This window comes from Pectinophora gossypiella, chromosome 14 (genome assembly GCF_024362695.1).
Source record: "Pectinophora gossypiella chromosome 14, ilPecGoss1.1, whole genome shotgun sequence".
Taxonomy (NCBI): Eukaryota; Metazoa; Arthropoda; class Insecta; order Lepidoptera; family Gelechiidae; genus Pectinophora; species Pectinophora gossypiella.
In genome coordinates, this window is record NC_065417.1 from 9,681,357 (window position 1) to 9,708,574 (window position 27,218).

A 27,218-nucleotide genomic window follows, 5' to 3' on the forward strand; every position below is an offset into this window, starting at 1 on the left:
GCCAAGTCAAGAGAGTACGGAACTTATCAGAGGCGGAAGCATTTCGCAGCGGAAGTTACTTTTTTGTTCCTTTTTTAGCGAGGGGACATCGTTCCGACGTGTAATATCTCACTGTAGTATATTCAAACTTAAGAGATCATTTCGATATTATAACGTGGAGCTATACGTCTGAGAAACGTCATAATGTAGCAAGAGATGATTTGTAATGTTTCTTTCGTCGAATTATTTTACGACAGCGACTCTCGCATTAAAAATATACGACTATCTTTGTTTCCCCGACTACATTTGTTTGGCACCCGAATTTAATCTTTTGTTTTTATTTTATTGGCTGTGGAAACATTGAATGTTTTCCAAGGCACGGTTGTTAGTTTGTCGGCGCGAGCAGGTGTGTGGTGGTATCATGGTACTAAACAAACCGGCGATTTTATTAGCAGTATATCTTTTGATGTGGTGGTTTATCTGTTCGGTGGGCGTGTCCGCAAGACAATGATCTATTTTTGCTCGGCGGCGTAAAGAGGCGGCCACGTGGCGGGCAGCTGCGCCCGCGCACGTGCCATGTATTTATACGCCGACGCCCTTACAGGATCTTACAGTAGCTGATTATTCTTGATCGTCATCTGGCTTTTATAGGTGTCAGGATCGTTAGGTACGCCGCGCGCCTGCGCCGTGCGGCTAGAGCGCGGTAATGTTCAGAACATGTGTCGTGCTCAGATAACATCGCAGCCGCTTTAATGAAGTGCTTCTTAAGAGCCAATAAATAAGGTAAACTCGTAGCAGTTCGTCCAATAGCCGAGCAAAACCACAGTTTAAGATGTTATCACAGCGAATTGAAGAATAAATAAGTTGTCGTTGTATCTTCATTGATTTATAAATACTTACGTTAATGATAATGTTTTTAGTCTTTCTCTACGCACAAAATAGCTATAGATTCCTATATGTTTGTGTTAGATATGTGCTTTTATAATTCCCTCCGGGGCCAAACTACAATAACTCACGTCATAAAATCTAGTGTAAGTATAAGATATAGGAAAATAACAGATTTTAAGGATTTGGCAAGCGCAGGCGCAAAATGCGGAGTGAGAGTGTCATTTGGCGAACACCGGTGGATATTAATCCGCTCAATCATTACGGAGATGCACTCGCGGACACACGTCTTTGTCACATCCGTTCCGTACAGGGTTGCCGAAATATTCTTCTTCTTCTATCGTGTGGGTTGTGAGGTGGAGTACCAACCTCATCAACCCTGGTATCAGGGTTACCATTGAGCCGCCAAGGCCCCTGACATGGATTATGTAACTACTTACATCAGTAAGTAGTAACCGGGACCAACAGCTTAACGTGCCTTCCGAAGCACGGATCAGCTTACTTTCGGACAATCAGTTTCATTGCCTTTAACGGGACATAAATCCTAAAAGTCACATGATATCAATCAAGATGATCCGAACATGAATTCAAACTCATAAAGTCGAACTCAAAGGTTTCGAGCCCGAGCCTAGTTCGAAAGCCACAGACGCTTCGATGTAGTTAAGTTAGGTAGTTAAATATCTCCAGCGATTATCTTTGATGCATAACCTAAGGCACACACAAGTCTTGTAACTGAAATAAGAAATCCCCATTATCATTTGCATATTGTCCTATTTCAAATATAAATAATTACCTACAAATGTCGTGTACCGTGATAGAGTAGGCCGTCGTCCCTAGGAGCTGCGCCCGCCCAGCTTCAATGCCCGCAGACAGGTGTGACCGGCTGCCGCACATTTTCATACAAAACCAACGTTTCACATATAAAAGGCACTTCCTTTCATCCCACCACCTACCGTCGGGAATGCCCATTAATTTGCCAACACAATATTTTTAGTGCGCGGCTCGCGTGTAATATATCGCGGCCACGTGTCGTCGTATGTCGCCCGAAGAACGGCTGCGTCAAATTATTTTCGTTCTTGTCACAAGATACAGCGCTCATCTGGAGGGTTTTCCTTTAAAAATCACCGGCTGTTGGCTTAATGTGGGCACATAGCGCGTTTCCGCTGGAAAACGTATGGACACAGCCGCGTCCCTCGCTGTGCGCCGTGTCGCCGCCACCGACGAAACTACAATCAAAGTTGCCAAGTAGCATCCTGATGCAGAGTAAAAAAAAAGTAAAAATATACTTACTTAAGCTTTCTCTTTCTTTCTGGAAGTTGTTAATTTGAAGTTTGCTAAGAAAACACTTTGAAAATAGTTTTTTAAGTAAAACAAAATACATAAAAATAGTTATCTTTTAAGTAAATGAAAAACTTAGCGATCTCACAATCTTTGTAACTCTACATACTTACGGAAGTAGTCCTTTGATGTTTTATCATAATTATTTTGTCATAGTTCTGTTGTAAATAAACCAAGGAGGCGGATGAAGCCTCAAAGCAATTCGATTTCACTGCGCCATAAAGTATACTTCAATTATGGTTAGCGGTTACCATAATAATCGCCATATATCTCACGGGGGTAGAGTTATATGCAAATCAACCGACAATTTCCGTGGAAACTGAGCGTTTCTCCGTTGATGGATGGCGGCGCACGCGCCTACAATCTTCGCATTATCGCGCCATTTTATGCTTTTCCCGCCAAAACTATCAATCATAACTAACTAACGTTTCGTTACAATAATCTTGTAACGTTTATTTTTATTAGCCAGGTACGTCGTCCCGGATCTACCAATGCATACCAATAAATCTTCAGAGATTGCGGCTGTTATTTTTCGGATGCCAGATAATAGTTCCTTGTGATATATTATAAAACACAATCCTTTTTATTACCGTTACGACTTATTAATGGCAGCTTTTTCAGCACCAGATTATCATCAAAGAGGAGTTCATGGAGTTAAATTAAATCATGTAGTCTGTTGAGGTTAAGTGTTGCAATATGTAGTCGGCATTGTTTGTTGTTTCAGCGCTTGTTTTGCCGGAGTATGATTTACAAGATTATTTTTGTACAGACTTGTAAGTTGTCACGTTGGTGGTCGGGGTGTTAGAAATAAAACAAAAGACAGCTGACAAAGTATGGGTCGATGAACAAATGGCGCCATACTATTTGCGGAGAAGGCGGCCTGCGAGCAACCGTCGTCATGGAGCAAGCTCTAACAATTTCTGGAAAGCATATCATAAACAAAAATAATTGCATCTTGCACGGGAATTAGCTAGCTTATTTATGTTCATTATAATCATAATAAATGAATAATTTTCATCAGCTGCTAGCAAAGCATTTTATCGCTGCCGTCTGCGTTGACACTTAATAATATTTTTCACAATAACGACACATATATCTCTTTCCATAAAAATATAACAGGGGAAAATGATATTAGGAATGACATAATGGAATGTTCGGACAAATGTATTGGGCGGCTGTTGACCGCGCCACGTCCGCTGAGGCTAGAGAAAAATAATGTTCCATATTTTATGTGACATGAATAAAGTTTTGATATAACTAATTTATGGCTTTTCAGCTCAAAAATGTAGGCTGAATCAAGTCATTATGCCAAACATTATAACAGCCAACGACTTCTAGCTAGATATATGACATCAAATGAAACTTGTACATGACCCACGTGAAGTAATTATTACTAAATTAATATAGCTGGACAAAGTGGGCACCGAGCGGATAGAAGCTCTATTAAAGCAAAATTATTTGCACATATTAATTGCGTGGCGAAATAAACAAACTGTAAAGAGTTTAGCAGCAGTTACCGATATTTAAATAAACATTTATTTAGCGGAGATGCAGTGATTTCGTGCGCGAGCACCGCACATGCGCGACGGACATCCGCAACAACTGCGTGTGAAACGACGCGCATTTATCACCCAATGTATTACTCACATCGCTTGCGTAAATATCGGCTGATGTGATAGTTCCTCTGTCAGTAAAACTTAGTGATTCATTTATTCTGGTACCAAGTCCCATGTACATTTCACTCGACGATAAAGCTCGTTATTACCGTTGTGATCTATGAATATCCTGTGACATATACATGGTATTATAAAGAAAAAATAGTCAGCAATTAATCTCGTGGCGTTTTCCAATGCTGTGCGCACACGCACCACAAGACAAACGCCGACGACAACTGTTGTCTGCTCGTCGCGACAGCTGCGCTCCACTTGGGATCACCACCAGCCACCTCGCGACAACGACACAATTTTCAACTCTATCGCCAGGGGACACACAAATTGCGACGCTACGTAATCTAAATTTACCAAGGATGTGATTGAAAGTGACTGTCAAGGAACCGCTGTTCGATATTAGTCAAGAAAATTGCATGGCTTTGTATTAGATCAAATTAATGTTCGATGTTAGTAAATGATGGTATCAATTATAAATCTCCCGCCCGGCTGATCACATCTGACTAGCGACATGGCGGGGTTTCAATCTGGTTCTGCTCGTGTATTAGCTCCTTTGAAAATTCTCAGAAAGTATTTGAAGATTGATGATTCTTGGATGTTGGCGGAAAATGTACAAAGGGCAACAAGTTTGCCAAGCGAGGATTAGATGATGAAACAAGGGATCCGAAAAGCAGGTGACAATAATGACTGTGATAAAAATAAACAAGGAAAACACGAAAACATAATTCAAACAGATACGAACTTCGAAAATTGGTAATGCTTTGGAATAGAAGGTGAACGGAGTTCAGCGACGTTAAAACTAGAAGCCTTAAGGCTACAAGTTATTATTCTTAATCGGATTGTTGTCTTCATTGGCTCTTTCCAGCCATATTCCTTCAGCATTAGAAGTAAAGTAGTTACGGGGAGTGAGTCATGAGCTATGACCGACGTGTGCCAGTCAGCGGCGACGTCATAGAGACGCAGCGCGCGCGACGTGATTTATTCACTCGCCGCATATGCGCAGGAGTGTTTGTTGCTTTTCTCCACAAGCTATAATAACTCACCCACCGCAAGGACTGGATATTTACTTTTTGGGATTGTTAACGTGGAATTAGTAAAAGTTCGTTTTTAGCATCTAATCATTCTATCAACTGTAAAATCGTATTGGATGTTTGGACGTTGCAGATTGTTCATATTATGTATCTTAAGACTTCAAAATAAGTACGATGATCTAGTTTGCTAAAGTTAGAACCTTGCAAAAAAATATCTACCTAACCTGCGTGGCTATGTATCTATAGTAGGTAACTGATTTTATTCTATTTAAGTTTATAACTTATTCAAATTAATTAATATGTTACTTTAAAATTTTATACTCTCCACAATGCTATGTGTATTGTATATAATTTCAGTTAAGTTTGGATTCCACTTGGATTTCTTCTCCATCCCTTTTCTTTTCCTTGTCATTCCTTTATTTTAGCTGCGTAAGTTTCCAGACATAGTTACTGGGTGATAGCCAGTAGTAGGATTTCAGTAGTTCTCACTAGGAGTGCGAACGGCGCATGCGCTAGATCGCCATTAATCTCAGCGATCATAATCTCCGGCGTCAGCGCCGCCCGCTCTGTTTGTTTAGCTGCGTGGTACAAGATAAACTCACGCGCATATCAAAGAGCGCATAGTTTTATACGAATTATTTCTAAACAAATTATCTTTAGATTTATAGACTTGATCGAGTGAATTATTTATTGGTGTAAATATTCATCTTTGCAAATATATTTTGTAATGTTTTCATTATTTATTTACATTTTATTTCTGTTATATTTTAATCGTATTTCTTTGATCCGTGTGATGCACACGTTGGCAACTTCGATAGTTCAAGACAGTACTTATAAGTACTATTGTTTCTTTCTTTCTTTTATATTCATGCAATCTTGAGCGACATTGTAAATCTCATTTTCATTAGGAAATGTAGGTTTCTCTTAAACATTATTGTGTTTTAAAAGGAAATGGTAACACCACTTGAACCACACATGCGTTGCACGTGCGTGTTTTCTCAACCAGTCGAATTATTCGCCTCGTTTGCTGATGCACAAACGAGCATAAACTCTATGGACGTGTTAAAAAGTTTCCAGTGTTATTGTTTACAATATCAAGTGTATAAGCCGGCGGTTTGGTGAGAGATGCTTTTAGTAGCGCCCCGATTTATACTTACTTGCATATATTACTTGTATAGTTTTATAGATTTTTGTATTGGTTGTTATGAGAGGATTTGTTTTATGAAGCTAGATTTAACGTACTTATTTCGTAAGCAGAGTAAATTCTTCCCCTGTAGTCTGTGCTTTCTGGATAAACTACACTGATTGTTATTTTGTTTCTGAATACTGCATTCTCGTCGCGCAGACATCGAGTTGCGATAGTAAAAGAAAGTATCCTGTAATTACATTGATTTTCACTCCATCGCTCTAATCAGGGTTTTATGTTGCGCACAAATGGCCATGTTTTCCTATAAAATCAAGAGCTATTTGATTATAGGGCCTAATGTAATCTCTTTCGATGTCTGCGCGGGGCGAGTCGCGCGTCGGGACTAATTGGCGAGTGCATGTCTCTAACTTAATCAGGGCCCTTCGAAGTCAACCCTCAGTTTATTCGTGATGAGGAATTGGGGGACCAAACTTTTTGAGCCCGGGAAGGATTGCTTTGTTTTTAGGTATTTTGGTGTAAAATTTTATCGACTCTTTGTGGATGTATATCGTGTTCTATCGTATTTGTTCATTTTATCCTTTCGTGCCATCCCATCGTGAATTATATTTAGCACACCTATTTATATTTTTGTTTTTCATGACCTACCTCCTCGAAATGTTACGTAGGTATCCGGGTCATCACATCATATTAATATGTAAGCAAATATTTTCTCTACGTCCATGTTATCCGAGATTAATCGTATTAAGAACACTGTCTTCATAAATAAAGTCTTAATCCCAAGAAAAATAGCGGTGGTAAGAATGTCAATTTTTCATTTTTGAAAGTGGAACTTGTGAAAAATCGCGTGATCTATAGGTGCGCGCTAAGTAAAGGAATCGGCATTGTTAATGAGATAGGTAAGATAGGTAGGCAAGTGAAACCAAAGAAAGTTGATCTTCATCGATTGCAGTACGGTAATAGCAACGCACGTGCCCCCCCCCCCCCCCCGGCCCCTCGCCTCTCCCGCGCCGCCCGGGGCAGAGGTTTCTATTACCAGTACTGTACCAGCGCGCGAAAGCAAATATGCCAATTGCTATTTGCCATTAGGAGGCTGATAGCAAGAGATAGGATATATCTGATCTATCTATTGTTGATAGAAGGGGTTAAGCGGATAATTATATTCATAAAGTCCTGCTACAATATTAATTTAGTGGTACTCATAATCCGTGGTAGAGTTTTATCTACTTACATCAAAACTTGGTATGCACTATTAATTGGCTGCAAAAGCTCTAGTGCAAGAAGTATCCATGTTCTGATTTTTAGGAAGTTTCTCCAATTGTAGGTAGTACCTAATAGTGAAATAAATATGGCCAAATAAAAATTAAATAATACAGAATGACGTCTGTATCTCCGAAGGGGTAATTATGTGTATACTCCACCACGCTATCTAGTCTGTCTAAAAACTTAGTTTCGAAAATTGCGAAGTACCTACCTAAGGTATAAAAAAAATTGATGAGACTTCTTGGGTTGTTAGCTTTTTTTACTTTTGGAGCCGAAAGTACTTACATATCAAGTTTGAATGTATAGGAAACCTTTTAATTAGATTGCTAGTGTGTAGGGCGGACAGCTGGCGGAGTTGTAAGGGCTTCTGATTTATTCTGCTGTCGTTACGTGTATTCGTTCATTTGCCTAATTGTATCGGGGCTTCTTTACGAAGTTCATAGTGTTTTGTTTTATATTATAAATGGAGCTGGAACCATTTGGAACCCAACCTAATATAACACTATAAACCCCACTACCCACCTCTAAAGGAATTTCGTGGTCTTATGTATACATGGTACATTAAACCCCACTTTATAATCAAAGCTATACATAAATTATATCCATACATAAATAAAGCCACAGCCTCATTCTTATTCGAATGGGATGAGACAACCCGCAGTCAATCAGCCGTCCAAAATGTCCATCATTTCGGAAAAGACATTTTCAGCCACACTCACAATAATATCGACTTTTATTATATATATTCTTTTCTAAACTATTTACAGTAGTGTATACAATTGAATGTGAATATTTCCACAGCGGGGTATAAATATGTAGAGTTCGGGAAGGGGCGGATATTTGTGCATTGCGGGCACGTTTCGTGTAATTTAGCCGGGCGGGCGGCGAGTGCGGAACCATGTACCACGATATGAAACGTAATGCTCTTAGTATAGAATTACTTGCTGGTTTAGATCCTGTATAACGAGTGGACTGTTGCTAGCTCGCTAACAATACAGAAGGCAAAGCTACTGGTTGTCTCGGAGAATACAACGATCCAATATTACAAATTATTTCACAATACAATACAAATATACTTGATTGCACCAAAATAAAAAGAAATAATTACAAAAGACTCTTAACTAGGTACATGGCAAATGGCGGCCTTATCGCTTAAAGCGATTTCTTCTTGAAAGATTGCGGGTTACTAGTACAAGTTATTTTACCCTAAGGTTCTATGGAAGAAATTCTTATTTAACAATAACGGCGCCGATTGAGCCTCTCATTATAATTGTTACTTTGTAATTGTTTTTGTTGTGAGCAATAAAGTGTTATATACTACTATGAGTGCTTTTATACCTCTAAATAATCAATCCATAACAATAAATAGCGATAGTCGTAGCGAGTCCAATTACTTATTGGTAAGTAGTATGAGTTACTCTGTACCCCTAGGTACCTACGAAATGATCCTGTGTATTTGTGAGCTGCCATCCAAACAGGGTAACTGTGCATCGACCGATGGCAGCAGCAACCCCTTCACGCCCCTGGGGACCTCGGGGCTTCGGACCGGCCCCGCCCGGGTCGTTGCAAGCACCATTGATTCCACCATGCTGCGCCTACATTATGGATCAACACCACGCATTCGCTTAGGATGTGTAATCTGTGGAACAGAGGATCATAAAACAAATGTAGAAAATAAATATAACACTAGACGAGTAAGAGAGGGTAAACTTATTCAACCTAGAGTGACTAATTATTATGGGGAAAGAGCCACAAAATACATGGTGCCGAAAATATTTAACGAAATAAAATTGTTAAGAGAGGATCCTAAATTAAGTGTAGGAATGTTAAAGTCAAGGCTAAGGGACACACTGCTTAGCGGAGAACTTCTCTAATTTAGTACCTAACGTTCTTGTTGGGTTATGTTCGAACTATGTAGAATGGCATCTAAGCTGAGCGATGGGTTTCTTGGACCTTAAATATTGTAAGTTACCTTGATTGTTATGGTTTTTCTATTTTATTATTTATCTAGGTGAGTAGAAATTTATGTTTATTAGATAAGTGCATCTCGCCATCAAACGTAACAGTTTGGCGGGTTAATATTGTAAGAAATAAAATTGTACTTACCAATTTAAAAAAAAAAGAATCTTTTGTTTGGTTCGGGTAACTTAAAGAAAGAAAAAAAGAAAGAAACGTTTTCATTATAATAGGACACCACAGTAACAAATATAAAACAAAACACGGAATAACACGTAAGTAACTTACAATCAAAACACGCAAGAAAAATAACTTTAAACATAACAGAGTACAAATAAATATGTATACGTAGATAGTACATAACATAACATAAATAGCCTATATACGTCCCACTGCTGGGCACAGGCCTCCTCTCAATCAACCGGAGAGGGTATGGAGCATACTCCACCACGCTGCTCCACTGCGGGTGGGTGGAGGTGTTTTTACGGCTAATAGCCGGGACCAACGGCTTAACGTGCCCTCCGAAACACGGAATCAACTTACTTTTTCGGACAATCAGGTGATTCGAGCCTGAAAAGTCCTTACCAAACAAAGGACAGTCTCACAAAGTGATTTCGACAATGTCCCCATCGGGAATCGAACCCGGACCTCCAGATCGTGAGCCTAACGCTCTTACCACTAGACCACGGAGGCTGTTATAGTACATATTAAAACAAATTGTAACGGATGGACTGGTCAACAATGGTAATGGTAAAGTTGCACCCTGCTTCAACATTTGCTCTGAAATGTCTCACAGTTTTATTACCTAACCAAGTCATAGATTTGAAACTAGGTTTAAAATTATAACCCTCGCCACGAAAGAAGTCGACGGATTTTAATGGAAGTAATTGACAAGTCATAACAATTCTATGCAGAATCTGCGACAGTAGCGCCGCGGCCGCAGGACTTCTTTCGTGACACGGACTATAATTTAAACCTAGTTTATCTTTTAGTCTTCATTTTGTTGTTACAGTGTTATTACCTACACTATAATAGTCATCACAAATTTAAGAGCCATATTCTTGTCGGTGTAGCATTTTCCATGCTACTTTTTTAGGGAAATATAGGGCAGTGGTTTGCCTTTTGCCTTCTGTACTCTGCCTGACACGAGTGGGATGGCCAGAGTCCAGAGTAGTCTATTTCAAAGCTGTACTAGGACTGCTGTTTGAATAGTAGTGACAGTTACTATAATAGTATAGCTGCCGAAGAAGTTCTGGATAGGTTACCAGACATTAATCAACAAGCGGCGACACTTGCTCAAAATTTTTAACCTGTACACAACGTATGGTGTGATTTGGCCAACTTTTCGCCCGATAGTAAAAATAAAATACAATCTAGACACACGGTAGCGTGTCAAGCCAAGTTCAAGAAACAGAACTGGCGAGCCGCACCGTGTGTCAATATTACACGAACCATTTGGAGCCACTTTTGACCCTCTCATAAATATAATTATCCGTGCCATACAGCTATACTGTAACGACGAAAAATACTATAGCAGATTTCGTGTGGTTTTATGTTGACCCTGGAGGATGTCGAAGAAGGATTATGAATACTAATAGGTAAAGATCTATCCAAAACTATTTTACAAACATCATCGTTACTTACAATCAATGAGAAGACATATTATTACTTACCTACTTTATGATGATGAGCGACGTAGGTATTGCAAAAGCAGAGACATAAATAGAGGTGAAGTTATAGCTGATTGGTATGCATTGACTGCACAAGATGAAGCATCGACTATTTAATTATGTAATTAAAATATCTATAAAGGTCTTCATAGGTAAATGAAGTTGTAAATTGACTCATAACATAAGACTGTGGAGCCACACAGTTCTTTATTGCTTTACAAATTCAATCGTTTTAAATAGTGAATAATGTTAGGTTAATATAAATTTCGATCACATTTTAAATTGAAAATAACAAAATAGACGGAGATTACAACATGTTATTGAAAATAGTAGTACTTTTTTTTTTGTAGTAAGTACACTTACATACAAAAACTGATGCCTATTTCCCGCCGGGGTAAGCAGAGAATTTGCATTCATCAATCGACTAATCAATGATTCATTGAAAAATAAATTTAAAAATATTTTTTATTCTTAGTTATCTCATGTCCTAGTTATTTGAATCAGACTCATTACTTACTTATAGCGACAGTAAGCTGTCTTCTGCCTTCGACTAGAGTGTCCCTATCCGCCCCATTATGGATTACGGGGCGGGCGAATGTAGATACATAATATAATGTTATGTGCATTATGAGATCTTACGTCATGATAGTAAAATCAATAGACTTTTCCCACGTTGCATTGTAACATAACAATGCGATCCATTTTCGGCGCGCAACCGGAAACGCGCTCACGTGCCGCACCGGAAGCGCGCTGGAGTTTCCGTTTTACTGTTAAAACTTTAATGGGAATATGTTTGTTATATTATTTTAGTAATTTATTGAGTATTCGTAAAAAAATCTTGTTGGATTATGGCTTCGAGATTCAAAGGTTTATTATAATATTGAAGTTGATCCCTAACAGGTACCTAATTTCAATTTCCATCTCTAAGGAATTACTGGTAAGTATCATTCTCTCAGGTTAATGGTAGGAGTTAAAAGAGGACGGCAATTAAGAACGATATAAACTTATGTGAAGTGCCATTTGCGGTTCCGCAAGCATCCGGTATTCTAAGTCAATTCGCAATCTGACCAAAGTACATAGGTTTACTCATAGTTACTTGATCTATGTGGATTTACTCTACCAGGGCCGCCAAGCATTTCGAAGTTAAGCGTCACGACTGCATTGTCTATTCTGTTTTATTATCTTTCCTTCTATAATGCATTGAATGACTAATGCGAGTAGCCACACGACGCCACGCGACGCGATAACATGCCACGTGCCGGCATGTTTGGCATGTTTACATGATACCTAAACGTGGCGCCCGTAGGGGACATTAATGACATTATCTTTTAATTTTAATTGCTATTTCGTTTTAGTTGTTACATGGGACTCCAATTTGTTTATGACCTGTCTAAAAATATTTTTATTAAATATGTTCATTTCTAAATAGTACATAACGTGGTTGCTCAGCAGTGGTAGACAAATGTAAAGTATAGCAATTAAAAATGAATGAAACTATAATTTTGAAGCGAGTAGTAAATATTTAAATTATTTTGAAGTAACCCTGAATTAGCTACTTATATTATACAATAATTAAAACATTTCCTGCAAATATATAAGGTTTAATTTCAGAATGAGTCACGGCTATAAACTCAACCATCGTAAAGATATTGCGATTTATCTACGTTGTTTCTTTGCGCCCCACGGCGCAACGTCCAGTTTTCTTTGACCCCTTCTAAATGCTTTACTTCATCTTGGTAGTAGAGGACGACAGAGGTCTAGATGGCTGGCTAGGCGGTTTCGTCATCCCCTCATGGGTTCCCTTTTAAGGACGGCCGGGCGGGCGGAGCGAATCACGACGCGACAATGAATAATTCCGATATTCAACGACCAAAGCTATCTCGTGAGCTATAAAGCATTTGATATCGCTAAGAAAATGCTTTTGCAAACATTTTTATCCGTTTCTGATCATGTTATTGGTATAATTTAAAGAAAGAACTCCAGCTTGATACTTATTTAATTCACCTCCATGTTTTTTGGAAAAAGGGTTTTTGATACAGTTTAGGAGTAGGTAAGTATGATTATTAGTAATATATAAAATGATTTTATAACAAAATTGTAGGATTCAAACGTATCGATTATTGCCCGTGGTACGACAGTAGGTACCACAGGAAAACAAGGGTCTTAATTGTTGATGAAATCTTTCTAACTAAAAACATAATCATAAAGCACGACTTCTATTCGTCTCATTTTTTATGATTATACAAATGCGTTTTTAAAAGTCATCGCAGTGTGGGATAAGCGTGGCCACAGATATAATGGGGTGTGAATGGTAATCCGCGATGGAGCCGGGCCTCGAGAGCCACTTGACATGTACACTTGTCTGCCTGTCAGCTGTCATGTCAGCTGACACGCCCGACATGTCAGTGGCTTACCCGCGAGTATGTCGCGTCGGCAGAGATATGCGATTTCACTGCGGTTGTCTATTTATAACACCGTGGATAAGTTGTCTTGTTCGCACTTAACGGTCGGTGATTTCGCCTGTGGGTAATTTTTATTATTATGTTTGAGAATATAAATATATTCGGGGAATATGAATGTGTTATTTGGGAATGTGTTATTATTCCCTGGAAGACAAAATTGAAAAATAATAAAAGCTCTATAATAATAAGAAAATAAAATAAATATTGTGGCATCAAAAGGCTCAATAATCACTTTTTATGGCTGATTCCTGGTAGTGGTGGCCTGGAGGAAATTGCTTGAGAGCAATAAGGCCGCCCATTTGTGCTATTGCTAAATGTTTGTATGTTTTGTTTGTCTGCAATAAAACATTCTGATTTTTTTTAATTTACTTAATGATAGTAAAAAATAAAAATATCTCAATTAAAGCCTCCTAAAAGTTAAATAAACGAAATTAATTAAATGTGTACATTTTTCATTAAACATAAATGAAGAAGATATGAATAGAGCAAGACACATTCTAAAGCCGACTTTACACTGGCCAGATAGATATTTAGCACGTGTGCGTGACGTCCGGGTCTATTGAGATGATCCAATATTTGACCAACGAAGGATGTTTGCCGGACGAATAACGACACCCAACTAAAAGCAAAGAAAATATTTAAAAGTCAAATCTTCACGGGCAAATAGAATACAAAAAGTTGTTCCAGATAAATGATCGTATCTGTACGTGTAAAAAAGTAAATAATAATGATATATTGGATGAAAGAAAGTCGAGCTTTTATCATGTCAGCAAACAATAAAAATAGCGTTTTGACAATTCTGACATATGCTGACGTTATCAGTGAGGATTTTTGTGATAGTATTTTTTTAAATAAATGACGATATGTTTGAGGATGCTGGGTTGTGGAGTTATCGGCGTTATCGGCGGAAGGCGCGCTCTTGACCCCGCCTGATAACGTTACATAAATAACTATTCCAGCCACAGATAATGTTACGTCATGTAACGCCGCCGTTGGGTATGCGCCTTTATAATAATAACGTGCTGTTTTAGTTATATGTTTTTGACTCGACTACGTACGGCAAACTACGAATAAATAATAAGTCAGGAAGAGTAACAACGCTCACAATTTGACGCCACTAAAATGTACACTGAGTGGGCGGGGCTTAAAAAGACTACTCGCACCTACTTCAATCTGCCTCGCGCCGTCACTGACGTATGCCATTGCTCGATTTATGGTATATTTCTATGGAAAAAGCAGTGAAATATTATGTAAAATGTCGTCATGTGTAGTTAGTTGGTGTAGGAAACGAAAAAAGCTCAGCAAAAAGTTAACTGGAATAACTTATCATCGGTAAATATAACATTTCTGTTCTCGTAAACACATTGTACATTGATCCGCATTATTCAAGAAGTTCCTAGCTTAATTCAGATAAATTATAATTTGTAATACTATGCAGACAAGTAATACTAACAATTTCCAGCAAAATATAAGTATTTCTGTTATTTAATCTTATCGAAATTTCCTTTTTTTATTTTCCCCAAAAATGAAAACCAACTGCAAAAATGGATAAAAGCAGTTCGTTACGAAAGAAGAGAGGATAATCGGCTTCCATCGTATTCCAGTAAATAAATAGTAAATAATAAGTCACATTATAATTATATTTATATATCATCCAAGTAAAAAATTGAAGTATTGAATAGTTGTTTTTACTAAATACCAATTAATTCAAAACACAAAACATGCGATATAATAATATATACTTGAATACATAATTCAGCAACACGCCTCATCCGAAATACAAAACACTGAAAATTATTAAATCCATCATTAGTTTCGTCCATTTTTTTACTTATACTCACCCATGCATTGCATAACAACATCCTTGATTTGAGAACCCCGGAAACACACGGACCAACCTCTATTACGATGCCTGTTGATAACCAATCACAGCACTTGTCGCAATGAAGCGCGTCACGGAATCGCTACTGATTGGTTTTATGGATTTACGACCTTTTAGAATGTCGTGGGGCCAATATTTCGCCGGCGTTTGTTCATAATTACTCTTCCTGACTTATTATTTATTCGTAGACGGCAAAGCAAAAATGAGGGTTATGTGTTGGACCGTTATGTATGTATGTTTAAACTCCTTTCTGCTTTGCCGTGGTCGAGTAAAAATTCAGCGTACAGATAATCATATTACCGTACTAGGGACCATTTCTATTCCTAAATTGTGTTACCTGAAGTACCTAGTACAAAAACCGGATTGTGTATAACGATGATAACCTTCACAACCTAAAACACTTTATATTTCACATAACAACATATGCGAACATCTTTATGTAAGAAAAGTTTTTAAAATCTCAAAATTACTTTACCTACCTACTCTAAAAATTATGACGTAGTAAAAAAATTGTAAGTGCAATAAAATATATTTTACGAAACCAGATTTGTTCCATGATTTATGGATAGCAGAGAGGTACTTTTTTCCTGTTTTACTGAACTTCATCCAATATTTTGACACTTCATAAGATTAGCTAGATAACAGTCATCGTTAGACACTTCCAAGCTTTTAAAATGTTGTTTTATTTTTGGGAATAGACTTTCTATTTTTAGAATTTCTACTAGTTTCACAGGAATATTATACAGGCATAAAAGCATAAAATTTGTAGCTTAATCATTGGCTTTTCTTTGTTAATATTGGAAAAAATTGGACATTCAACATTTTTATGATATGAAGTTTTTAATATTGTAATATCACTACGAGCTATTTCAACTTTTAATAAAATTATTATACAGAAAAAAATACGATACCAAAAAGAGTTAACGCGACCCTGCCAGGATTCGAACCTGGAATCTTCTGATCCGTAGTCAGACGCGTTATCCGTTGCGCCACAGGGCCAGTTGTGAAACTTGTTGAATTAGTCTACTACTTACTTTATAAGTGTTAATGTTTTAGCATTTTACTTCTAAATCTTTTTAAATTTACTTTTTTATTAACTTTTTATGCAATGTGAAAAGGAATATTTAATGTTGTTACGTTAATTTCCTTTCAGCTGCACCGCGTGTTTTCACAGCGAAGTTAGTACCGGATAAGTCCGCTAGGGGCGCTGGTGGCCCAAGTGGCCTTGTTATTGATTAGTTCGCTCGTAGAACATTTTTTTTTATACGTATATCAAAATGCTTAATGATTAAATTTAGTTTTACTTTGTTTCGATTTTTTATTTCGACGACACTTCATTATTTTACGACCTCATTTTTGCGTTGTAGGTACCTAGTGAAAGCGGGGACTATTTTTCATACTATAAAACAGATCACGCGACCATTAGGCATTATAAATTTGTGCGGAAGGTTCCTGTGGTTATCAACCTGTCATCAGTTCGGCTGTAACAGACAGAGATTCTCTCGTAAAAATGCTCCACGCCACTTCATTATAGAACATCTCGCTATAAAATATGACACCTAACACGTGCGTATACGGTTAATGCGTAGAATTGTAGACACGTAAACAAATTCGTTTTATAATGTTATACTTTTAGGAAGCATGGATTGCGTAAGAGCCTTAGAGCTCACCATGTTTGAGTGTTTTGTTTTTGAGGTTTTTATATATATATATATATATATTTTATTACTTGGTATAATATCTGCTCTAATAATGCAAATTCTGTGCACATTTCAACCAGGTACCTATCAAGGTTCAAAAGATGCAGCCATTTAAAAATAGAACTTTGAAGATCCTCTGACAGACAAACGGACAGACGCAAAAACGGTTTAGGGGTACTAATTGGAAGCCGTCTCTATACAGAAGCAGAAAAGTACTTTAAAACCATTTTCTTTTGAGCAAAAACGATTCATTTTTTTAATGATCGAAATATTGATTTGCTTTACAGATATTTCTGATTTCAAATGAAATAAAAAACTACTCCAAGAAAAGGTAAAGAAACATCAAATTCGTAACTGTCCCAGACTAATAAGAAACCCTTCCTTCATTGTCAGAACTGACAGAAATACCTGGGTATTATTTATCATCCGCTCTTTTCAGCGTAGCATTACCTAGAGATAAATCTAATAATATAATGTAACATAAAATAGCATCATGCCTGTACCTATTCCAAAAAGGGGGGGGGGGGGGGGGGGCAGATTTACGTATACATAATAGTACGCGTATTTCTCGACAGCTATGTTATTTCATGTTTATTTCCGTATATCTACTATTTCAAGTGGACTATATTATGCTTATTATAGTCGATTGTATACTTATGCCTGTTTTATATGTTTTCTGTGTTGTGATATGACGATTTCGTCGTGTACTATAAAAATCTCGATCTTACTCTTTTCTTATAGGTTCTAAGTAGTATGTGTGTCAGTGACAAGTTGACAGCCAATCGCGTGTAAACTTGATCCTAGAATGCAAATAGTTGTTCTATCCAGTTCTGTGAAACAGGATGTGATCCCCAGCAAAGGTATTCAACTTTTCCAATATACATATGCGGGATTGATAAGCATCTTGCATGGAACAATGTTTTACTTTCTACCCCTGTTTCCCAAAGGAAAATCTGATACTAGAAATGTTCATGTTTTGCTTAACCAACATCCACATTCCGATGAGCTGACGCAACTGAAACATTTCGATGATACATATCATTCAGTGCCCAATCCGTGGCAGTGAGCATATCATCGACCGGGCATCTTCGCGTCCGGTTCTCCAAACAAATATCGTTTCGTTCATAGAGCGCCGGCGACGACGGCTAAATGACGGCAATCAACACTCGCCTTAGTGTCCGATTGAAACTGTTATTTTTTATGTTGAAACTAAAATAGTTACTTTGGTAGGTACTGATTACGTGTCCAACCCGCAAAAGAAATTAAAAATAATTTGCGATGGAATCGTTCATACAAGTACTACTCCATAGTTCCTCTGCAATGGGATATGAGATGTTTAAATTCAAATTCAAATTATTTATTCGCTCATAAAAAATTATGATGATAATTATGTTGCGACGCCAAGGTAAGCCATTTTACAGGATTATCAAAGGATGAAATATAATTATGGTGCAGAGCAGAGCATCAGTATACCTTCATACCTAATGCATTGTACGAGTATCTTATTGTGGTTCTGGCGAAAACATTGTACCTACCTACTTTAGTCTAAAACATTAAAGTACTTACCTAACTAATATTGAGAACCTAATACCTAGATGTTTAATGTTTTGGATTGTTTATATATTATGACTTTATATTCAGTTCTGTGTTAATAGATATTTATTTAATACAGAAAACCTTAAGCAAAGTCTCTTTCGGATATACATTGTATATAATTCGACTGGCGTATAGCGTTTTAAATTCAACACTTGCCTCTTCTAGAATGACGTGATAAATTTAATTTGTAATGCTTATCGATATTCGTGCATCTAAAAATACCGTTCTCTCCTCTATTGAACGTTCTTATAGACGTTTTGGTGTACTTGTAATGAATTGATAGCTCGATACTTATCTATCTTATACTCGTACCTATTACAATTTGATTGACAACCGGTTGTTTCTAAAAAATAACTAATTTCGTAAAAAAATAACTTATTGTCTAAACAAAGACCCATTTTCTAATTTAACTATGTAGTTGATAGTTAAAGTTAAGTTATTACATTTAAAAGTTAAACACTTTGGTATAGGTAATATAGTGAATTAATTTGGCTTGCAGTGTTTCTGAGAAAGACTAGACGACATACAACGTTGGAGAATCTATTTTTATAAATATTGAAAATCTTAATACTTTTCCCATTGTATTATGGTCACAATACTTATTCAGAGTGGAATACTGCTCTAAGAAAGGAAAGAGAAGGTGCGAAGTGCGTAGGACGTCCGTGGGAACCTCAAACATAGGACGAGAGACTGTTTGAAGTGGACGAGTTTGTTGATGTTTTGTGGGAATACCCATTCGACTTTCGAACTCTATAATATTTTAATGTTTCGTACGCAATTGGTCAGAGAGAAGTAGGGTAGGTGCTAAATTCTATCTCTACGTCAAGGCTTAAAATTAAACGATTTTGAATTTATTTCCACTTCTCTTGACTTTATTTCACTGACGACAGAAAAGTAACTAAGTAAGTAAAGTTAAACCAGTATCGTCACTGAACGAACAAAGATCGGAGTCTTGACCTTTGAAATGAAAGCCGCACTTTCAACTGCGCAATCATTCTAGTACTTACTGTATTAAACGCATCCATAAGCGTGAACGAAGTCAATTTACGCGTGGAAATGTGATTTTGAACTTGGGGCCAGTGATGGGCTGTTTCCGTGAATTTTCCCAAAGTGAGAATGTTCCTGTTGTAAAAACTATTTAATAGCAAGAATACCGGCTGCATTCTTTCTTGTACTATGATCCGATCAGCCTAAGGGCTAGGTAATAAAGTTCTTTTACATAACTTTTACGCCTTTTTCTGCCCGTAATTTTCCCGTCTTTAGGAACGACACAGTATCTAACACTAATCCTGAATTTCTCGATCTATTTTCTCTTTCTGAGTTTCCCTAATCACGGGCAAATGATATAAGTAAGATAAGAACCATCCGTGATTACATAGCGTCGTATTTTATTACGTTTTCTACATCGGTGTTATGTAACAAGCTGAGAATTCGCAGGTTACCACGTAACGTAGGTGTCGGCTGACATCTGGCGCCACAGCGACGGTGTTCTTAGAACTTGACACTGTCATACGAGTGGTCGCTACAGACCTACAGATTCACTCGGATAATATAAAGCTTGATTATTAATATGAATGTTAATTTTTATTACGGCTTAGCGGTGTAACTCATATAAGAATGAGAAATCTCTGTGTTGAATAGTAGGTACTAAGATAAAGTAATGTAGGTAATCTAGTAAATACTAGTATACTTAATAGAACGAAAAGCCAAACGTTCATTCTTTCAGCATTCCTTGGATACTTAATTCATTGTGTAGAGTACATTACACCAATATTATTCAAAAGTTCTTCATCATAAACATTTTCGTAGTAAAGTGTATTGGAATAGTAACAACTGTTGTAACTCATAAGCTTGGACAGTTGTACAAATTAGAGTAACTGGTGCCCGAATTGTCTCATCTTCCCTAATGCATGCATATGTCGACGCATAGTTTTTCCGCCCTTTTCGGTGTTATGAATTCGTGCCCGTCATAAGTAGACCTCCTGTGCTCCCCGTCCAGCATAGAAAACTTTGCGGGAGGGGAGTATATTGTAGAGCATTTGGAGGGTCTAACGAAAGTGGCTGTTTATGTATTGCACATTGCGTTACGCCATATGGAGTATTAGCGGGACACTTGGGACAGTAGGATGCAGGATTGGTTCAAATGGGCACAACTGGCTACATTCTCGTGAGGTTTAAGCGAAGCAGTAAAGGCTTTGAGATTATGTTTGCTATTGTTTGTCCGTTGGCTATTATTAGAAACAATGGCAGGCTAGTTTGCACGGATGCCGCTATCACGCATTACGCAATACTTGTAGAATGCTTAGAATAAGTGGTGATTTAAATATCAATTTGCCTGTTCGTTCCTATTGTTTGTAATATACCCGTGTTCACATAACATGCAAACATTGCAAATATTAGTAATGTTTTCCGTGCAAAACTTGTTAACTATTCATAATTGGTGGCCAATAAAAAGACCAATCCATCATTGTGGCTTGTTGTTACGTCGGATTGCTCCATGAATTCATATCCAGGGACTTAATCAAAACGTGTACTTGTCCCCGACCCTCAGGACGTGGGAGGGGGAGGAATATATTCATTTCGTCCGCAATATTTGTACATTAGAGGTCTCGGCTCGCTACGCTCCCTTCGGCCCCGAGGTTGACTCCGTAGCTTCGTCGTTAGGGAAGGAAAAGCTCCCGTACGACGTGTTTTACTTATCTCGATTTCATTTTTTATAAACTCGCTAACTGGTGTTTTATGTCTTACTTTTTATTTTATTTTTATACAAACTTTTAAAAAAGGGTTTTCTAGTAGATTTTTTGTTCGTTGTAACCTATCCGCTTTCTTTAGGACAGTACAAAATTTATAGTCTAGCATACTTGCCTAAAAAGAAAATAAAATTGAAGGAAATCTCTGGCAGCATACAGCTCAGAATGGCCCGAGGAGGATGTCGTTAAAACAGCCTATGTTTAGTCCACCACTACAATAAACATAAACTGAAATTATGAAGATGAATTATGTGCCTACTTGCTCGTATAGTGTTCGTCGACTATTTTGTTTGAAGGCTAACTGTAGTAAGGGACAGGGGTCTCGCATAGAGTAATGAAACCTTAAATCCCTAGTACGGACTCGTAATCCCATGACGAAAGTTGCAGGGGTGGCAGTTGGCCGAAGCTAATATGGTTTAGTGTTTCATTTCAGCGCAAATTGTGTTTTTGTGCATCCAAAATGTTGTTTTTGTTTTAATCCGATTTGATTGCAATGTTTATCGTATATTTATGAGTTGATGAATATAAGATAAACGAATAAAAATATTGCTTTATTCTCAGTTACTGGCCGTCATTTATTTACTACTAGCTGACCCGACAGACTTCGTCCTGTCAAAAAGATTTGTAATGTGGCAGTTTTAGTGCCTACGTATTTTAAAAAAATCTCCTGAACAGAACCGTCACCCTGGTGATAGGGCGTTGTGAATAAAAAATAATTAAATAAAACATATATAAGGATTTAAAAGTAAGTAATCGCTTTATTGTTAATCATGTGAATCATAATTATTATTATTATCATTGTAGTGCTTTGTGGTATACGATGTTTTTTGTTTGTTTACCTGGCGCATAGATAAACAAATCTGATGGTTTTCCAACACGGGAACAGGCAACATACAATTGACCATGTGAGAAACATGGGTTTTCTAGATTAATACCACAAACACTTAATGATTGCCCCTGGGACTTGTTTATAGTCATAGCAAAAGCAAGCCGCACTGGAAACTGTAGTCGTTTAAACTCAAATAGCACATCAGTCGGAATCATTGGGATGCGCGGTATGAGAACATCTCCTCCTTTATACTTTCCTTTGAGTATAGTTGCTTCTATCACATTGTTTAGTAATTTTTTTATCTCTAACCGTGTACCGTTGCAAAGACGCGGTTGGTTGATATTTCGCAACATTATAACCACCGATCCAACCTTTAATTGAAGATTGTGAGGTGGCAATCCTGGCAAATCCAGCGAGTTTAAAAATTCCGGTGGATAGTTGACTACATCATCTTGATTAGTAGCCGAATCAACTGATTTATATATCCTCAATTCGCCTGTAATTTGTTCTTGAATTTTGAAATTTAATTCATTTACATCTATGTTTTTTGCAGCCAGTATAGCTCGTTCGCTCAACCAATCATGGATTCTGTAATTTTGAGAAACATCTGGAAACACCTTCTGAATAAGTTCATCTTTTGATCGAGTTAACTGACAAAAACTTTGAGGAAAGTTAATGCAGCCAGTCAACATGTCTATAGGAAATTTGCCATTACCAATGTCAATGAGTTGTTTAGAGAATATGTTTCCAGATTGGTCATTTTGCAACTCGACACGCATATTCTTGCTTAAATGAAGTACTTTGACATGTTTCCACAAATTGGAGGACTTTAGACATGCATTGAGTTCATCAGCTGGCGTTGATCGTGGAATCACTGGCAATGTTTGACGAAAATCTCCTGCTAATAAAATCATTGCACCACCAAATCGGTTATTATTGCTCGGTTGTTATCGGTTATTAATTTTTTTTTTTTTAATAAAACACTGTTGGTAACGCGATTTTTGTTTGACTGATGTAATGACGTGGAAACTTATGCATTTTATCTCGCGTGCCGAAACTAACACAAAAGAAACGCGAGTTTCGGTACGCGACATTAAACTCCTCCAACTATGTATTCTGTGCTCCAACGCACACACGCACATTGTTTTGATAGATATGATCTTTGACGTTAGGAACACACCTAGATTGCTTAGACAACAGTGAGTGCTTGTAATTTAATATGAACTTTATACCATAGCAATAAAGCTCAAATTGACTACGTTCATTTGTATGGGAAAAAGAAAAGGGCTATTTTTAGGGTTTTTCCAGCAATAATTCTAATTTTTCTCGCTGTAAAAACCATCCTTGAACTTCAACGAACATTTTAAAAAAAGATTTGGGCAAATTGGTCCAGGCGTTGTTGAGTTATGCGCTTACCAACGCATTTTGCGATTCATTTTTATATTATAGATACTGTACTTATACACAAGATTACTTATTCCTTGCGAGACTAAGACCCGTAATTTAAAAAGTATTCGTTTTTCTGTAAAGCCGTGAACCCATACCGAACCGAAAGTATACACTTATAATAAATTATTATCGTTATAACACATTTCCTTTTATTATTTAACAGGTGCCTCAAAGGCTGGCTTTCGCAAATGGGCGTCGTGTTCGAGATTCAAATCTGAATGATCAGCACTTTTGCCGATCTGTCGCAACCCTCGGTTGTCTGGTATACGGTTGTGCCGTCGGCAACGCACGTGCAGCCGCCTCTAATGAGCTCAGCCATCTTCCCGATCGATAGAACGCTTGTTAACTCTGTTGTCTCGCTTGCTGATTGTATACTACGCTGATTTAATATACAGTGATTGATAGAGGAACATCTTACGTAGATACTTCAAGTTGCGGTATTTATTTGCAGTAAATAGTTATAATAAACTATGTTTTTATTTAAATGTCAAATATTACAAAAAATAGTCGTTGGAAATAGAGATTATAAATTGCTGTAAAAAATAAATATCAAAAAGAAATCCGCAGTCGGTAGGATTCGAACCTACGCTCCCAGAGGGAATCTGATTTCTAGTCAGACGCCTTAACCGCTCGGCCACGACTGCCATATCTATCTCGGTGAAATTGCTATTCACTTAATTTTCCAGTTACGTAGTAGTAAAAATGGACATTTCATTCTGAAAATAAATAAATATTTAGAACAAAAGCCTATTATTTGTTTGAAACAAAGGCGTCGACCGAGGTATTTGTGGAGAAATAATGGCATTCCTGCCTATTTACTCAACTGAACTAATGACTAGTAGTAAAACACAATAAATGGAGCGCGAAATTCCCGTTCTGCCCACAGAAGTGTGGTTTTATGATTATGACACGAGCACGCCCATGCTTTGCTGTAAAATTAATCAGATTTTATTGATATGCACAAACCCCGATTTTGACACTCACTGACTGACCGATTGACTCACTAACGATCATCAAAATTATAAGGTACTTTCAGATGTCTTAGAAAGCTGAAATTTGGGATCTAAGTTTATCAGTAGGTAAACAACAAGGAAATTCTAAAACTTAAAATTTTCACCCTCTAAACAAAGACAAAGTTATTAATGCGGTCGAGTTTTAACCATATTATATAGCAATTGTATTGTACGAAGTGAAAAGATAAATTTGTCGCGCCTTAGGTTGATAATCAATGGTTGAGAACGCTTCGATTTTAGAAATAGTCGAACCTTCTGGCTCATATGGCACGCACTTATGGATAGAGCTATGTATGCCGTTACATCAGACCTTTTTAATAATTTTAAGATTAGAGTTAAGTAAATGCTGTAATGTAAACAATTTTTTTTTCCATTGCTATTCTGTTAAATAGTTCTTGTAGTAACAAAACGGACAAGCCCCATATTTTTTATATGTAGAGTTTGTAAACTTAGGGCTTGTATAGTTAGGGTGTGTAGAGTTAGAAACTTGGCTTTACATGTGATCTGATAACATTTTGAAATTGCTATCGATATGAACTCGTTTGGGCAACATTTTATGAAAATGTTTTTGTTGAGATAATCTGTATAGATAGGTAGACAGATTAGGCATACACGCATGACATTTGAAGTACCGCCGTGCACACGTTTCATATTTTAAATATTTATCAACATTGATAATGATTTTGTTTATTATTAATCCTAATGTATTAAGTAGATACAAGAGCATATTATCGGTGAATGATTCAGTAGTGTCAATGAATGGACTGTTTGCTGTAGTATTATAGGAAGTACGAAGTAAGCACTGTGTAGCACCGGTACATGCACCGTGGCGCAGGCGCAGACAATACAATCGCGTAACGTGATACGATGCGCCGGACCGGCAACTGTATAGGATGTTATGGGTGTCGCATCTGTTATACTACATCTACAGTACCTACACAATAATATTTGGATTTATATATACATATATATAGCATATATAAACTCACGAACTCACTTTTGGTATTAGTCTTGTCCCAAGACGTATCATATTGGATACATTGATTGTTCTATAACAAAGCAACAATAATAGGAGACAAGTGTCCAATAGTGACATCATTCGCAATCTGTTTATTGAGGAATCGTACTACAGGAAGGTTGTAAAATACGACAAAATATCACAAGGTTCATACGTAAAAAAATATCGACATAATTGTTGTTAATTTAGTAAGTATCTTGCATAAACAAGTGGTTTTATAAGCTTCTAATCTGAACTTTGGCAATTAGTAGACGAGTGTTGTGAATTGTCCCTTATTATAGAAAGACTAATGAACAAAACTGCTATTCAAATCAAATCAAATCAAATATACTTTATTGCACAGAACTAAACTATTCATTGCTATTCATTGTTTCTGATAAATTTGTCCTGCTGTCAAACACCGTGCCGAAAACAGAGGGTGATTCAGAATTAATAGGTATCTAGTGAAATTTTCCGTAAGTACCGTACTGTAGGTTGGCTATCCACTTCAAACTCACAGGATAGGGGCGAGGACCAACACTCTGTATAACTGACTTTTCGCTGTCATACCTACAGTCCAATACCATAATAGAATACGCAATCCATGTGTGGTGGGTTTACTTAAAATAGAGTTCTATATCAGGGTGTAGCGGTCGCAGGCATCCGCAAACAATGCATGAGGTGACTGGGCCATCACTTCCGCTGCAGCCGATGCACTGATACACATACTTAACTATATACCTATATGTATATGAAATGCCATTGTGGAGATGTTTATAATGTTATATTTATAGGTATGTTAGGTATATAACGGTGAATTGGAAGAACATACCGTTACAAAGGTAAGTTAATTTACACTGATTTAGAAGATGTCAAGTATTGTTTTATGGATAATAATCTGTAAAGTTAATAACTTAGTACATACAGATTTAAAAGAAATATATAGTAACAATTGGAAATTGACATGGTCTTAGTCATGTAAAATTTCTCTTTATGTTTTAGTCAATTTATATTGCATTATTTACTTACTTACATCACTATTGCACCGTCCCCGACTCCAATATTTAGCAAGTTCTTTCACCCTAAGGTTGCCTGGAAGAAATGCTATTTAGTAATAAGGCCGCTGATTGATTGTAATTGTTTTTATTATTGTGTTTTTGAAAGCGTTTTTGTATTGTATTGTAACGTTATGACACAATGTCTTTGTTTAGAAATATTATGCTTACCTATACTGAATTTATTTGAAGATAGAAATATATATACAACATATAGTTCCGTAGCTTGGTTTGAGTAACCCGTAGAGCTATAGTTGCTAGATATTTGACAAATTGTTTTCTCAATGTTATTTTTTATACATTATGTTGTACATTATTAACGTTGAGGGGTAAACGGAGGCCCCGGGGGAAATATGCGCGTTGCCCTTTACACCCTTTGAATATTTTAAGGCCACACGTCTCACGTCAGATCGCTAAGGGAATTACCCTGAACGCCAAAAGGTAATTTAAAGATTTTAAAAGGAAGATTAGAAATTAGAATTGTGTCTGCTACACTCTATACATTTATAGCAGTCTACACGTTTATAGTAGTGTAGGTAAAAGATGAATTGC

At 37.1% G+C, this 27,218-nt stretch overlaps 2 non-coding genes across 2 annotated transcripts; both read right to left on the bottom strand.

Annotated features, from left to right (window-relative positions):
- Positions 1-16,203: 16,203 nt before the first annotated feature.
- Trnar-acg (transfer RNA arginine (anticodon ACG)) lies at positions 16,204-16,276 on the bottom strand. Its single transcript has one exon. It is a non-coding gene; the product is annotated as a tRNA-Arg (tRNA).
- Positions 16,277-24,163: 7,887 nt separating this feature from the next.
- Positions 24,164-24,245, bottom strand: Trnas-aga (transfer RNA serine (anticodon AGA)). The gene has a single exon. It is a non-coding gene; the product is annotated as a tRNA-Ser (tRNA).
- Between the last annotated feature and the right edge of the window lie 2,973 nt (positions 24,246-27,218).